The sequence below is a fragment of the Hordeum vulgare genome, chromosome 7H, assembly GCF_904849725.1.
Source record: "Hordeum vulgare subsp. vulgare chromosome 7H, MorexV3_pseudomolecules_assembly, whole genome shotgun sequence".
NCBI lineage: Eukaryota > Viridiplantae > Streptophyta > Magnoliopsida > Poales > Poaceae > Hordeum > Hordeum vulgare.
The window spans coordinates 615,379,145-615,395,264 of NC_058524.1; positions in this window are offsets into that span (position 1 = coordinate 615,379,145).

The window sequence follows — 16,120 nt, forward strand, 5'->3', positions numbered from 1 at the left end:
ACTAGTGCCTTCCTTTCGTGTCGAAAGAAACCTACAGGCACGAACCAATACAATCTATACTTGTCAAGCGCAAATGGTATCAACATGAACATCATTTGCTTGCACCGTCTGCGCCTTCTCGGGGAATCTTCGAGTCCAAAGCTGACTCTGCTCTTATTCCTTCCTCACGTGGTGCTTTCATGTTCCTTTTGCTTTCCACCAATAGGATGCAAGCTAGCGGACAATACCCTAGCACAAACACCGTGTTAATTTCAGGCAAATGATGGGTTTAATTTTTAAAAAGTCACTGAGTTTCTTTTTTTTGAAAGAAAAAAGTCAGTGAGTTTCGCGGGATGAAACGAGCTGTCACTTGCGCCCCTATGGTGCATACTAGAGGCGGGGGCGCGCCATTGCGCGCCTCTTGAGTGGTCCACTAAGCTGTTGTTGTTTGGTTAACTGCATAACAATATATCCCAGAACATATTTCATCATCAACACCCTAGGTCTGTTCATCTTAATCCCTTTCACAAACCAAACCATCGCCTAGTCAAATTACCGTATTATAAATTAGTACTGCCACCGATGGCAAGCACGTTTCCCCTTCTTCAGTTTGAAGAAATATGTATATATCACTTTTATGAATTGTGAGTGTGGCTACAACATTTCTATCAATTATTTCAAGATATAGAAACCAATGGCTCAACGAACATCGAATATATTACCAAATTCTTTTGCAACGAATCACCAATCGGCAACCGTGTCTAATGAATTCTGGTGCAGCCAGGTTCATGCTTGCCATCGATCAAGACCACAAATTCAAAAGCCTCAAGTGGACTGACCAAATGAGATTGATGCGGCAAGAGGTGCATGTCACCGCGTTCTGAAGCCATGCTCCACTGCCGTGGCCATGCCTCACTGCCTTGTCAAGTGCTGCCACTACTACCGGACAGCACCATGTCGCTGCTCTCATTGGACCTCTCCTTAGCCCGCGAAGACGCCATGTCCTCCTGCTCTCCAGCACACGGAAAAAACATGCCCCGTGGTCATCAATCCATACCCATGGCGACATCCCGAAGGTAGCAGCATCAATGGGCACCATCTGCATGAAATTGAACAGCTATATCTTTGGAGATTAAATTGCAAACCTATAATGATAGTGAGCGACTGAATGACATCCACATACTATCCAAAACCAGCCATGTTGCAATACATTATGAATTTCAATTGTATGCATGGTCACATAGCTTACAAAACTGGAAATACAAGATTGGACATAAGAAGACCAACATAACTCGGTACAGAAAATATGCATCGAGTAAGAAACAACAGAAATACTCTACAGATTTAACAAGAATGATCCGGTGAAGTTTTCAAACGGGTCCGACCTAAAGAAAAATCAGGACGACCTTGTACGGTGAGAAAATGGGAACGACTTGCAAAAATAAAATGGAAATACTTTATACAACAAACAGTAAATGATAAATGGATTGCACAATTAAAATACTTCATATAAACAGCTCAATTATCAGCAATTACTACCAGCAAAATGTACAAGGAGCGCAGGTTTAAAGTTAACTACAAAGCTTTAGCCTCTCCTAACCTGGTAACAACACCAAAAATACATTGAAATGTAGGAAGTACTAAGAGTTTGCATCCAACAAATGTGGCATGGATCAAAGCATTTTTTTTTACTTGATGCCATTTCAATCCAGAATAAGCACTATTAGAAAGCCTAGACATGTTGGCATCACTCAAGGCATGACATGCAATGATCATCCTACTTTCTACACACAAATACCCGCATAGTAACAATTTGAACTTCGGCAGGACTATGCTATTTTGACACCAGCCTCATCTTTGCTTGTTTTTGTAATCAAACTTTTAGCTTTCTCAAAAAGCTAGAGTATTGTTTTCAGTCTAAAAAAGCATACATACACTTTGGGCATTCATCTACAACACGTGATCCGACTATGCCCTCACTGCACGTTTGTTTCCGGACAATGCTTACACAAAGAACATGAATGGGAGTCTCATTCATTTTTTACCTGGAGTAAACCAAGAACAGGTACGGGAGTCACATGCATTTCACTTCTAGCAAACAAAGAAGAGGGATTTAGCAAGCAATATCTCAGATCTAGCATTAGTACCTTCGTACTATACATCTATAATGAAAACAAAATCTCAGATTCAACAAAATCAGGCCATACAAAAAGGGAACATAATAGGGTTCATAGGGATAAGCTACAGACCTTTAGTCGTGGGTTGATTGAGAGGGGACACTGGTGGAAAAAGGGCCTTTGGTCGCGGTTCGCAACTGCCATTAGTCACGGTTGCGCAACCGCGACCAAATAGGCGCGACTAAAGGCCCCCCCCTTTAGTCGCGGTTTCTTAAGAACCGCAACTAAAGGCCCGTCCACGTGGGCGCCAGGCGGCCGTCGGGGCGGAGGACCTTTAGTCGCGGTTTTTCTGGCCAACCGCGACTAAAGGCCGCCACAGGGTTTAACCCCCCCCCCCCCAAACCTGTTTTCTGTTTAATTTGTATTGTTTTATTTCTTTTGTGCTTTATTTTAATTTTGAAGGAGTTTCACATATTCTACGGTACTACATACATGCATATGAATGTACAATTTCAAACAAATTTGAAATTAGAACCAAAAAGAATTCAAGAGGAATATACAATATATATTCAATATCATCGGATGACCATATACAATTTTGAACAAGTTTCCATACATAATTTAATGCATATAAAGTTCTACGTCCTCGTAATGGTGTTCTCCTTTACGATGGAGGACTTCCCTCCTGAACCATCCAGCTAGTTCCTCTTGAAGTGGTCGGAAGCGAGCTTCTGGACTAAGCATCACCCGGAGGTTATTCCGCTGAGCATTGGTATCACTCGGAACCCGCTCAGAGGTGTATCTCCGGATCATCTCACAGACATAGTATCCACATAGATTGGTCCCCGCTGGCTGAATATCCCCACCATTCTTAGCCTTTGACCTTTTGAATTCTAGCTCTTTTTTGAATTCACCGACCTTTGTATCTACGAACCGTCTCCAAACCCTACGAGGCAAAGAAAATTAAATGAACAAGAGAGTTATTAGTTACTTGATATTAGGAAATGAACGAAATAGGCCGATCGATATAGAGCGCAAATGAATGAAAATAATTACTTCTGCAGCATTCTTCTCATGCCGCCCCAAAGCTTTGGATCCATATTCAGAGAGTCGTGGACGAGACATTCTGAGGTGTCAACTTTAATTACTAGCAGAATCCAGTGGAACCTGCGGACACGATACATGCACAGTACGTCATGCATAACTCATCGATTAGCCGGCCACATACCATGCATGGAGTAAACAAAAGAGAATGTGCTCAAGACAGAAACACTCACCCAAAATGGTAAGGAAATAGAATATCACTTTTGAGTTCCTGCTTTGTAAGAAACTGCCACAGGTCTGCCTCCATGTCGGCGGGGTGATGCTCCAACACATATCCATTAACGATGTGTGGGTCAATGAACCCAACATCATGGATGTTCCTTACTCTGCATTCCTTAATCTTCATTCTGCATGTATAATAGCGGACACAACAATATAGTTACGACATATATATAGTGCAGGCAATATGAACGAGATGGGGTATAAATAAATCACTTACAGAACGTAGCAACTGATGATAGATTTGTCGAGCTCGCGCAGATTGAAAAGCTGGAACAATTCACTCAGATGAATTTGTACATAGTAATGTTTGAAGTGATGCTCATATCTAACTTCCGCATAAATATAATCTTTGGCGTTTTTATTTTTTATGTAACCCTTGTACCATTTCAGCAGACCTTTCATTTGTGGAGGTAGATCCTCTTCCTGCGCAGGCTCGACGAGAGGCCCATTCTTCACATATGTAATTACTACCTCCTTCACTGGCGCCTCATCAAGGCCTAACATTTCACGAAGAGTAATACCTAAGTTGGCCGCTTGTTCTCTGGCACTCGTTACAGTCAATCCATGTGCTGCCGCAGCTGCTATGATATCGGGGTCATCCGGACCGGCGGCTTTCACTATAAGCGGGGCAATCGATTGTTTACTTTGTTCCCCGAGCTGGGCAACTCGTTTCCCGCTTTTTTTACTTTCTAATTCCGTTTTCTCGGCCTCCTCCAAGGCTTTGTTCTCCTGGTTCTCCGCCCGCTCTTTCTTCTCCTTCAACATGAATGCCTGCCTACGAAGTTCACGTGCATAGTCGTCAGGCAGATTCTTCGCGGCTTGGGACGGTGTGCTCAAAAATGACTTAGCCCACTTCTTTTGCTCATCAGAAAATACTGGCTTGGGCTCGGGCTCTCTTTTCTTCTTGCAGTCCGCCTTCCATTTCTCATGATCAGCAGCCGCCCTCGCGGCAGTTTCCTCGGCACTACGTTCCCAAGGCCTTGTGGGGAGAGGCTTCAGTGATGGCTCCGGTACCTTTGTGGTCTTAGGTACATAAGGGTCCGGGTTAATAATCCAGGACTGCTTCTGCTTCTTTGCCGGAGGTGGATTGGGGGGTGGCGTCTGATCACCCGCCGGACGAGGACTGGGGGGCGGCGTCTGATCACCCGTCGGACGTTGTGGACTGGGGGGGCGTCGGCTGACGTGACGGAGGTGTAGGTGAACCGTCACCACCACCACCACCACCACCACCACCACCGCCACCACCACCACCGTAGGGGGGTGGACTTGTTGTCCTTGGCGCCTCGCCTGGAAACTTGATAAACTTCTTTTGCCATAGAATGAAATGGCGCTTGACATCTCCAAGTCTTTTCTCCCCTTCAGGTGTAGCAATGTCAATCTCCAGGTCCTCAAACCCTTGGACTATGTCCTCCACCGTGACACGAGCATAGCCATCTTGAATGGGGTTGTTGTGGTGGAGTGCTCCAGGTAAACATGGTAAAGCACTGCCGATGGCTACTTTCATGGACATGTTCCCGATAGGATAATACAGATGACATTCTTTCATCTCCTTTATATCGTCCACGGGGTAGCGAGGAGGCTCCGGTGCAGTAATTTCGACCACCAGAGGCTCCGGTGCAGTAATTTCGATCGTCGGTGCATCTGCACCAGCTGGTGGGGCCTCCGTGGAAGCCACGCTGCTTCTCCGCTGCTGGCTTCCGAGATCCGCTGGATGGTCTTCATGCTGCGCCCGAGCTACATCTCTTTCGGCTAATAGTACACTCACGGTTTTCTTCATCACATCCATTTCCGATGCCAACCGCGCCACAACATCTGCTTCCCGATCCATCTTTCTCTTACGGCTTCTGTAACCGTACGGGTCATCGTTCTGGGGGAACCCTATTTTCCACGGAATGTTCCCCATGCCTCGTACACGTCCTCCGTGTTCAGGATTCCCGAGGGCTTTTGTCAGCGCGTCGTTCTCTCTGTTGAACTTGATCTTCCCCTCTTGAGCATCCCTCATTGCGTCAATAAGGGCTTGGGTGGGTTTAATTAATTTGCCCCGGTAAACACACTCCCCTGTCTCCGGGTTCAGCGTTCCCCCATGCCCGTACCACCAGCTTTTGGCCCTTTGGTCCCATCCCTCCGTACCTGGACGGATTCCTCGCGCCCTCAGCTCGTTCTCCATCTTCTCCAACCTAGGCACCCAAATGTGATACCCTCCTGGCCCCATAATATGATTGTACTCCTTCTTAGCCGCATTTTCCTTATTTCTTTTCGATATTTGAATGAACTGCTCCGATTTCTTTTGCTTCACAAATTCTGGCCAATCATGTTTCAGTTTCTCATATTGTCCTTTGAAATCCGGAGTCTTGTTCTGCTTGACAAAGTCATGGGCTAGATTTTGCTTGAATTTCCGGAATGCGTCGGCCATCTTATGAAGAGCGAACTGTTTGACTAGCCTCCTCCTCTCCTTGTTTTCCTCAATCTTGTTACCCTCCTCATCGAATTTGTTGTATTCCGGAGGTAGAACGAAATGTTCCATAAGCTTCTTGAAGCAATCTTTTTTTGTTCTCTTATCGACAAAAGTGAAACCAGCAATTCGTGCCTTCTTTGGCTCATTCCACTCCTGGACGGTGATCGAGACGTTGTCTCTAACAACGGCTCCGCATTGGCTGACAAACTTGGTGGCGTTCTTGCGGGGCTCCAGCGGCCTGCCGGTTGCACTGTCGACAACCTCGATGGTGCATGTTTCTCCTTGTTTCATCGTCTTGGTTGCGCCACGCTTTGACGACGTACTCGATTGTTTCCACGATCCGGCCGAGGGCTAAAATAAGAAAGAGAGTCGCGCGCGTTAGTACGCACATATTTATTCAAATCAGTTAGTTTGTATCACCAGAGGCTCAATGTATATATATACCTCGGCGCCGGAGGTGGTTGCTACTTCCATTTGAAGATCGTCGTTTATCGACGTTTGTTCGGCATCATCTTGCTGACGGCGCCCTTCATCTTCACCGTCAAGGTTCAGATAAGAAGAGATATCATCTTCTTCTTCTCCGGTCGGCACATATAGAATATCGCCGTTTATGATGCCGAACATATGTGCTTCACCGTCCGGATCATAGTTGTCCATAATCGGGTCAGCTCTATCGTCCTCCATTATGTCAGTCCTGAAAACATGTAGTAAAAACAAATTAATTAAGTGAAGAAGGGGGGCGGTGGCGGTGGCGGTGGCGAAAGGGCGGTGGCAAAAGGAGGGGGCGAGGAAGGGGTGGGAGAGGGTGTCGCGGTAGAGCGCGAGACGGGGCGGCAGACGACGGCGTCACGGAGAGGGAGTTATTTTACCGTTTTTGTTAAACTAATTCTTACCCTAAGTTATTTTACCGTTTTTGTTAAACTAAGTCATTTTTTATGTAAATTCAAATGATTATACGTTTTAGACCATACTTTTTTTCTCATCACTGCCGTGTGTACTAACCATACGAGTATGAGACCCGGGACTGTGCAGGTGCATCGAGAAATCATAGGGCTCGACAATATGTTTTCTCTTCGTGGGATGCTAGCGGTCGCATCAACTGAGCGTTTTCTTCCCGACGTCTTCTATTCTCAAGATGAAGTGATGACCTCCCTTTCTTTATTTCTTTTTCTTTGTTCTTGCATAGTGCTTTCCCTCTTTTGCTAACAGGTGGTTTCTCAGATGTGTCAAAACTCAGTGAGTCTGAAGCATGCAGAGAACACGGCATATAAATTGGTGGTAGTGCAGTGTATGGTTGTTGAGGACATTCATTAAAACAAACATGGATTGTGTGAAAGTCTTTAAGGAAGTTTATGTTATTGGAGTTATTGTCCCGATAAAAAAATAAACATCAATGAAAAAACTATACCATATGGGATTTATTCCTACAACTTAAACAATCCATGTCAAGAAAATTTATACTCCATCCATTCCATAATGTAGTATGTATAGATTTTTTTCAAAAGTCAAAAATCACAAACTTTGACCTTGTTTACACACAAATTATGTCCATTAACTTACGAAATGCATGTCATTGGATACACCATCAGTTATATTTTTGTATTGTATATGTTTGGAATTGTATATACAAAGTTTATACTCTGTAAACTCTGTAGAAATTTGCGGCGTTGGGCGGGCGAGCGAGGCGGCGAGGGCGGGCGAGCGAGGCGGCAGTACCGAGGCCGGCCGGCGTCGTTGAGGGCGGGCGAGCGAGGCGGCGCGCGCGCGGTGGGCGAGGGCGACGGCGGGCGGCGTCGAGGGCGAGGGCGACGGCGGCAGGCCTTCGGCGCGCGCGGCAGAGAATCGGAGAAGACGAGAATCGGAGAAGACGGCGGCAGGCCCTTGTATTTATAGCCCCCCCCCCCTTTAGTCGCGGTTGGGGAGGCGACCCGCGACTAAAGTTTACCTTTAGTCGCGGGTCGCCTCCCCAACCGCGACTAAAGGGTTTTTGGCGGGTTTTTAACCCGCCAAAAACCCTTTAGTCGCGGTTGGGGAGGCGACCCGCGACTAAAGGGTTTTTTCGTTCCCGCGCGCAACGACCTTTAGTCGCGGTTGGTCTGGCCAACCGCAACTAAAGGTATTTTTCAAAATACTTTTCTTTTTCAATATCTTAAAAATACAAATAATATATCAAAAAATTCAGAAAAATAAAACTAATTCAATTCAATATGTTAAAAACACAAAAATTATATCAAAAAATTAAGAAAAATAAAACTAATTCAATTCAAAATGTTAAAAATACAAATAATATATCAAAAACCACATTTAGTCCCGGTTGCACCAACCAGCCGGGACTAAAGGTTAGATGACCAGCTCTGGATTCCTCTTCTTCCCGCCATTTCTTCCCTGTCTTCCCGCCTCTTTCTTCCCGCCACTTTCTTCCCGCCTCCTGTCTTCCCGCTCCCATTTTTCCCGCCATTTCTCACTACATATATGTAGCCCGGCTTGGCCAGCATTATCACATCTCTACAATCTCTCATCACTCTCTCATGGCTTCCACCGCACCCACTCTAACCTACCAGCAGGTGGAGGAGCTTTGCGCCTCGAACTACCCTTGTCCACCGGGCTACCGCGTCCCCACCGGCTGGAGCCTAAGCGCCGGCGGCGTGCCGGTCCCTCCCGTCCCTCAGGGTACTGCGCGCCGGGCGGCCATCACGAACCACTACTACCTCGACCTCACGCCGGAGCAGCGGATGAATCCCCGCTGGCATCCCGATAACCAGCATACTTGGGACGCCTTCTTCATCAATCGGCGTGAGAGGGCGCTCGCCAGGTATGAGGAGGACGGTCTGCCTCCTGGGAACTTCCACGAGGCCGGCCGTCGGCTATGGTGGTACGGCCGGACTCTTCAGAGCGTCATGGACTACATCACGGCCGGCGATATCCCCCGCCTGCGCTACCCTCAGTTCGAGCCACGAGCGCCGCCCGACGACAGCGACGACAGCAGCGACGACGACGGCGGCAACTTAGAAGGCGACGACTACCAGTACAACGACGACGGCGGCTATGAAGACTACGAGTATGCATATTATACGCCTAGGCAGGAGTATGACTAAATCACTCCAAATTTCATGTATCATCAGTGGTATCTCGAATCATTCGAAAATGGACACCAAACACATCACGGGTAATATAATTCACATGATCCATTCAACAAAGTTTGGTACAATAAATTATTACACATCATTTCTTCCCTTGTGTCCCTGCTTGCTTACGATTGTGCCGTATCCATGGAGCATCCTCATCATTTAACTTAATGCTTGGGTCGGTGTTCACTTTGAAGGGCGGAATTTCAGCAAACATATTATAATCTTCTGACATGTCTGTCTTGTCCTCCACTCCCACGATGTTTCTTTTCCCTGAAAGAACAATGTGGCGCTTTGGATCATCGCATGATGTACTGATCGTTTTCTTATCTTTCCGTTTCCTCGGTTTGCTACTCATGTCCTTCACATAGAAAACCTGAGCGACATCTTTCGCTAGGACGAATGGTTCGTCAAGGTAACCAAGATTGTTGAAATCCACCATTGTCATTCCGTATTGCTGGTCCACCTTTACCCCACCTCCTGTTAGCTTGAACCATTTGCACCGGAACAAAGGGACCTTAAAGGAGGGTCCATAGTCAAGTTCCCATATCTCCTCTATGTAACCATAATATGTGACCTCTTGCCCATTCTCGGTTGCTGCATCAAAGCGGACACCACTGTTTTGGTTGGTGCTCTTTTTATCTTGGGCGATCGTGTAAAATGTATTCCCATTTATCTCGTACCCTTGGAAAGTCGTTATAGTCGAAGATGGTGTCTTGGCCAACATGTACAGCTGATCTACAACATCATTGTCATTCATTAAATGTTTTCTCAACCAACTGCCGAAAGTCTCCATGTGGGCCTTCCTAATCCAGGATTCAGGCTTCCCCGGGTTGTCCGAGTGTAAAATATTCTTGTGTTTCTCAAAGTACGGAGCCACCAAGCTGGAATTGGTCAGTACAGTGTGGTGTGCTTCAGTCAGAGAATGGCCGTCCATACATATCGTTGATTTCCTTCCGATCGTGCCTTTTCCACTTAGTCTCCCCTCGTGCCGCGATCGAGGAAGACCAATCGGCTTAAGGTCAGGAACAAAGTCAACACAAAACTCAATTACCTCCTCATTTCCATAGCCCTTGGCGATGCTTCCTTCTGGCCTAGCACGGTTACGAACATATTTCTTTAATACTCCCATGAACCTCTCGAAGGGGAACATATTGTGTAGAAATACAGGACCGAGAACGAAAATCTCTTCGACTAGGTGAACCAGGAGGTGCGTCATAATATTGAAGAAGGATGGCGGGAACACCAACTCGAAACTGACAAGACATTGGATCACATCGTTCTGTAACCGTGGTAGAACTTCTGGATTGATTACCTTCTGAGAGATTGCATTGAGGAATGCACATAGCTTCACAATGGCTACTCGAACATTTTGCGGCAGGAGCCCCCTCAAAGCAATCGGAAGCAATTGCGTCATAATCACGTGGCAGTCGTGAGACTTCAGGTTTTGGAACTTTTTCTCCGCCATGTTTATTATTCCCTTTATATTGGACGAGAATCCAGACGGGACCTTCATACTGCTCAGGCATTCAAAAAAGATGACCTTCTCTTCTTTGGTCAGAGCGTAGCTGGCACGACCTTGAAACCATTCCGGATGCCGGTCATCAGGGTCTTTCAAACGTTGCTGGTCCTGCCGTGCTTCCTTTGTATCATTTGTCTTCCCATACACGCCCAAGAAGCTTAGGAGGTTCACGCAAATATTCTTCGTAACGTGCATCACGTCGATTGCAGAGCGGACTTCTAGGACTTTCCAATATTCTAGCTCCCAGAATATAGATTTCTTCTTCCACATGGTTGCGTGCCCGTCAGCTCCCTTCGGAACTGATTGTCCGCCAGGACCCTTTCCAAAGATGACTTTCAAATCCTTGACCATATCAAATACCTCAGCACCAGTGCGTTCCGCAGGCTTCGGCCGGTGATCTGCCTTGCCGTTGTAATGCTTGCCTTTCTTTCTTACTGGATGAATTTTCGGAAGAAATCGACGATGCCCAAGATACACGTTCTTCTTACAATTTGGCAAATGTACACTTTCAGTCTCATGTAAGCAGTGCGTGCATGCATTGTATCCCTTATTTGACAGTCCCGAAAGGTTACTAAGAGCAGGCCAATCGTTGATGGTTACGAAAAGCAACGCTCGTAGGTCAAATTCCTCTTCTTTGTGCTCATCCCACACACGGACACCAGGTCTGCCCCACAGCTGTAAAAGTTCATCAACTAATGGCCTTAGGTACACATCGATGTCGTTGCCGGGTTGCTTCGGACCTTGGATGAGCACTGGCATCATAATGAACTTCCGCTTCATGCACAACCAAGGAGGAAGGTTGTAGATGCATAGAGTCACGGGCCAGGTGCTATGGCTGGAGCTCTGCTCGCCAAAAGGATTCATGCCATCTGTACTTAGACCAAATCTTATGTTCCTTGCGTCAGCTGCAAAATCTTTGAACTCTCTGTCGATCTTTCTCCATTGCGTTCCATCTGCGGTGTGTCTCAACTCCCCGTCCGACTTACGGTCCTCTTTGTGCCATCGCAACAACTTGGCATGCTCTTTGTTCCTGAACAGACGTTTCAACCGTGGTATTATAGGAGCATACCACATCACCTTGGCGGGAACCCTCTTCCTGGGTTTCTCGCCCTCAACATCGTCACCAGGGTCATCGCCTCTGATCTTATAACGCAATGCAGTGCATACCGGGCATTCATTCAAATTCTCGTATTCACCGCGGTAGAGGATGCAGTCGTTGATGCATGCATGTATCTTCAGAACCTCTAAACCTAGAGGGCAGACAACCTTCTTTGCTTCGTACGTACTGGCGGGCAACTCGTTATTCTTTGGAAACATATTCTTCAACATTTTCAGCAAGTTTTCAAATGCCGAGTCAGCTACACCTGCCCGTGCCTTCCATTTCAGCAAATCCAGTGTGCAGCCCAGCTTTTTCAGACCATCATCGCATCCGGGGTACAACGACTTTCTGTGATCCTCTAACATGCGATCCAAATTCTCCCTCTCCTTTTCAGTTTCGCAGCGTCTCCGTGCATCAGCAATGGTCCGACCAAGATCATCAACGGTCTCATCACGTGCCTCTTCTTCACCTTCACCTTCCCCTTCACCTTCAGCATCCTCCATGAAAGTATCACCGAAATGAGCAAGATAGCTTTCATCCATGAAATCATCCCCTTCTTCATCTTCTTCCATTATAACCCCTCTTTCTCCATGCTTGGTCCAACAATTATAGCTTGGCATGAAACCGTGCCGAAGCAGGTGCAGGTGAACTTCTCTTGAGGAAGAGTAACCCTTCTGATTCTTACAGTCAACACATGGACAGATAACAAAACCCTTCTGCTTGTTCGCATTAGCCACTACGAGGAAATCTTTCAAACCCGTAGTGAACTCGCGGGAGAGTCGGTTACCGTACATCCATTGCCGATTCATCTGCATTATTATAATATAAAATATATAATTAACCATCATGCATTTGTTAAACTAACTAGCTATAAACAATAGAAATTAAACAATGAACAACACACATGCATATTTTATTAATGACACACATGCATGAAAGGTTCAAGTTGCTAACCGCGATCGAGGAGGAAAAAATAAATGAGGAACCTCAAGTGTGGCTCCAACACTTCATATCATGTTTGTTTCACGCTCTTGGGGCATTTCATCAAACACCTTGTGTGCATAAGAGGAACCAAAAGCAAACCTACACCCCCTTGTGAAGCTTGTGAAGAGAAGTGGCACCAAATGGCTAAGTGAGTGTGCTGAACTGGTATCTATAGGGGAGGAGATTTAGTCGCGGTTGGCATGGCAAACCGCGACTAAAGGCCTTTGGGCACCTTTAGTCGCGGTTGGCCTGGCCAACCGCGACTAAAGCCCCTCACGTGCACCAGCTGGCCACCGAGCGCCCTGGCCCAGGCCTTTGGTCGCGGTTCGTCTGCCGAACCGCGACTAAAGATATCATTAGTCGCGGTTCCTACAGTGTCGCGACTTATGGGGCTGGACGGAAGCCTCTTTTTCTACCAGTGGGAGGACGAGAGGTGGAGCTGCGTAGCCGGCCGCCGGAGCACGGCCGCCCGGTGTTTGTAGATCGGGAGGGTGCTCGTTTCCGGTTCGAGCAAAGCTCCAGAAGTAGCAGCTGCACCGCAGGAGGGGAGGGGCACGACCATGAGAGGCCTCAAAATCGAGCCTAGGTTGACCCGTCCCTGCATCCATCATCGAGGGGATCGTCCGCCACAGAACCTGTGAAGGAGGGGACGGGGCGCAAGGAAGATGAGGAGGAGCGGAGATGGCGATGGCGACGGCGAGGAGTCGTGGCGGCGGGTCACAAGGGACAGAAAACAAGAGAGGGAGAGAGGGAAAGAGGAGAGGAGGTTGCGTGCGTGGGATAGAGAGGAAGCTGCCTGAAAATTTCCTCTACAGCGAGAACAGTAACGCTTCGCCAACCCTTTCTGTCCACATGGACAACGCCTTCATTCATCCACGGCGCACTGCTTCTAGTGCCACGTGGACCATGTGCGCGGACGCCCCTTCTGCGTAGGTTAATGGGTTTGATATATAGAGTGTCGATTTACGTCTCCTGCCTCAATTATTTTAGCCATGAAAGGTTGAAGTAAGCCGCACCTCCCAATCAAGGCCTTCCACATTGCACTTTTACGCAGCCCCATCATCTCTCATTACATAATTCATGCCATGCCACGGTGGGATGACATGGCCAACCCTAGAAAAAGCCTACCCCATCGCCTTGAAGAATAGTGGAGTATCTGGTCTGGACTGGTTGCAGAACTTCCTTTCGCCTTTTCTTACCCGTGACCTGGACGCAGGCATGGTATGGGGGTACGCACACGCACGCACGGCAGGTCTTGCCTGGACCGGAAACGTTTCCAAATCTGCCCGCGCACGCACACCTGTTGGACGGGTGTGGATTCCAAGAACATGCCATGCGGTTGATTAGTCGGTGAAATGATGCAACTTGCCATCTCCGTGACAAGAGAGCATCACGCGAGCTGGTGGTAAATTTAATCATGGTCAAGCCGTAATTAATTGTAGTATAATATGTACTCCCTCCGTCCTAAAATAAGTGGCGTTGATTTAATATAAAATTTGTACCAATTTAGTACAAAATTTACGATACTTATTTTGAAACGGAGAAAGTACAACAGTATCAACAACATTGGTGATACCGTATAGAGGAGATCAAATGGCGCCTCTCACTTTCTCTCTACCCCGAACGACCTTTCCTGCAAGGCAGGGAAGATCTCTCGCTACAATCCTTCCTTGGGTGGCCGGCGTTGTGGCGGCGTTAAAAGAGAGTTGATAAATCTTTTGATGGACTAAAAGATGTGAATGCCATTCACCTCTGTTTTTTTTGTAAAGAAATCTGATTCGAGCTTCGGATTTGAACATCCTTTTTTTTTTACTTTTTTTTCACAAGCAATGCCTGCATAACAAGCAAACCAGCGGATGCAATCAACAAGGAAAATACTAGCACTACTCATAAGAAAAACAAAATGTGTCGACATCAACATCATGACAACGCCTTTCCTTCGCGTCGACACCAAAAATCAGATAATTCTCCTCGTGACGGAAGCACAAGGACACCTCTAGAATAATATCGTGACAACGGCGTTTTTTCTGGTCGGTTAAGAACATGGAAGGAACACGGTTTTTTATTTAAAAAATATGAGAGTAGCACAATTTAAATCCTCTAATGCGCACAACAAAGAGTTGGTAGCCCACTGCTTTGGACATCCTCATCCTCAAATTGGTAACGGGCGATCAAGACCACCTGCGATCCCTAGCCAGCCCACCCCCTCTCTTTTCATGTGTGCAGGAAGGGGTGGACTAAGAGTAAATTGGTTCAACGTCGACCAATACCCCCTTTTCCTCGTCACCACTCCCTCCATGCCCACTACCGCAACCCATTTGCCGCCTCTCGACTTTTGCCTCCGTCAGCAAACCGGACGATTCGACTCTGACGCAAGCTTTCCTCCTCATTCCGCAGCTGGCGTGCGTGTGGGAAGCGCAAATGCGATGTATGGAGACTTGGTGGTGGACTATCCTATTTATTTGTGTCGTCAGACTGTCAGACGCCACATAGGACACAAATACTTTGATCTTTTGGGATACATTAGCATTCCAGATGGCAGTCCACAATCTTTTATCTCCATTCGCCTCACTAGTAGACTGACCGATATCCTTCTTCCTCTCCTTTAGGTTTAAAGCAAGCTTGTAGGGGCTTTTCTTGTAAAAAAAACACTCTCCATGAAGAGCATCAGCTACTTTTACTCGAAGCCGGATCAGGAATGAATGACGAGATCTCCTTCTTCCTTCTGCAACCATTCGATGCTCGCACAACCACACAACCCTAATCGCCGACCTCCACCCTCACGGTCGTCGGATGCTACCACACGTCGCCTCACCGTCTCGCCCACCCCTTGACCTCCCCCCGCCTCTGTGCTAACCATTCCACTAAGCCCTACCTCGAAGAACATCTTCGACGAAGCCCCACACCCCTACCCACCTCAAGCCGTTTCCGCCTTCGGCACCGCGCTTCGTGAAAAATGCCCCGACGGCACCAAAAATTCCAGCCACTCGATGTTTAGCACACGCGATTTTTCTTACCGGTAACTCGAAGGCCAGAACAGTAATCCCAATTAACTCTCTTACTATCATATACCATACATTAATCAGTGGCCTTTGGAGCCACTAAAGATCGAACCAAACAGCACCCCTCCCAATCAAAGCATCCCACTTTGCACTTTTATACAGTCCCATGACACGGTGGTATGACATGGCCGACCCCATAGAAAAAGCCTACCTGGTTGACCCCATAACTTTGAAGAATGGTATCTGGTCTACCAATTAATAGACCGTAGTATTGACCCTGACACATGGTTAAAACTTAAAAGAGTACGGCCGGGACCTGGCCCGGAACGGGTCTTGGCCGGGACCGGAAATGTTTCCAAATCTGCACACACGCACGGACCAGCTGGACAGGAGTGGATTCCAAGAACATGTAATAATAGTGTAGTTAATCGGTTGGTGAAATGTCTTTACATCAGGTGAGGTCGTATACATATAATCCAACTTGCCATCTCCATGACAAGAGTATCAGACG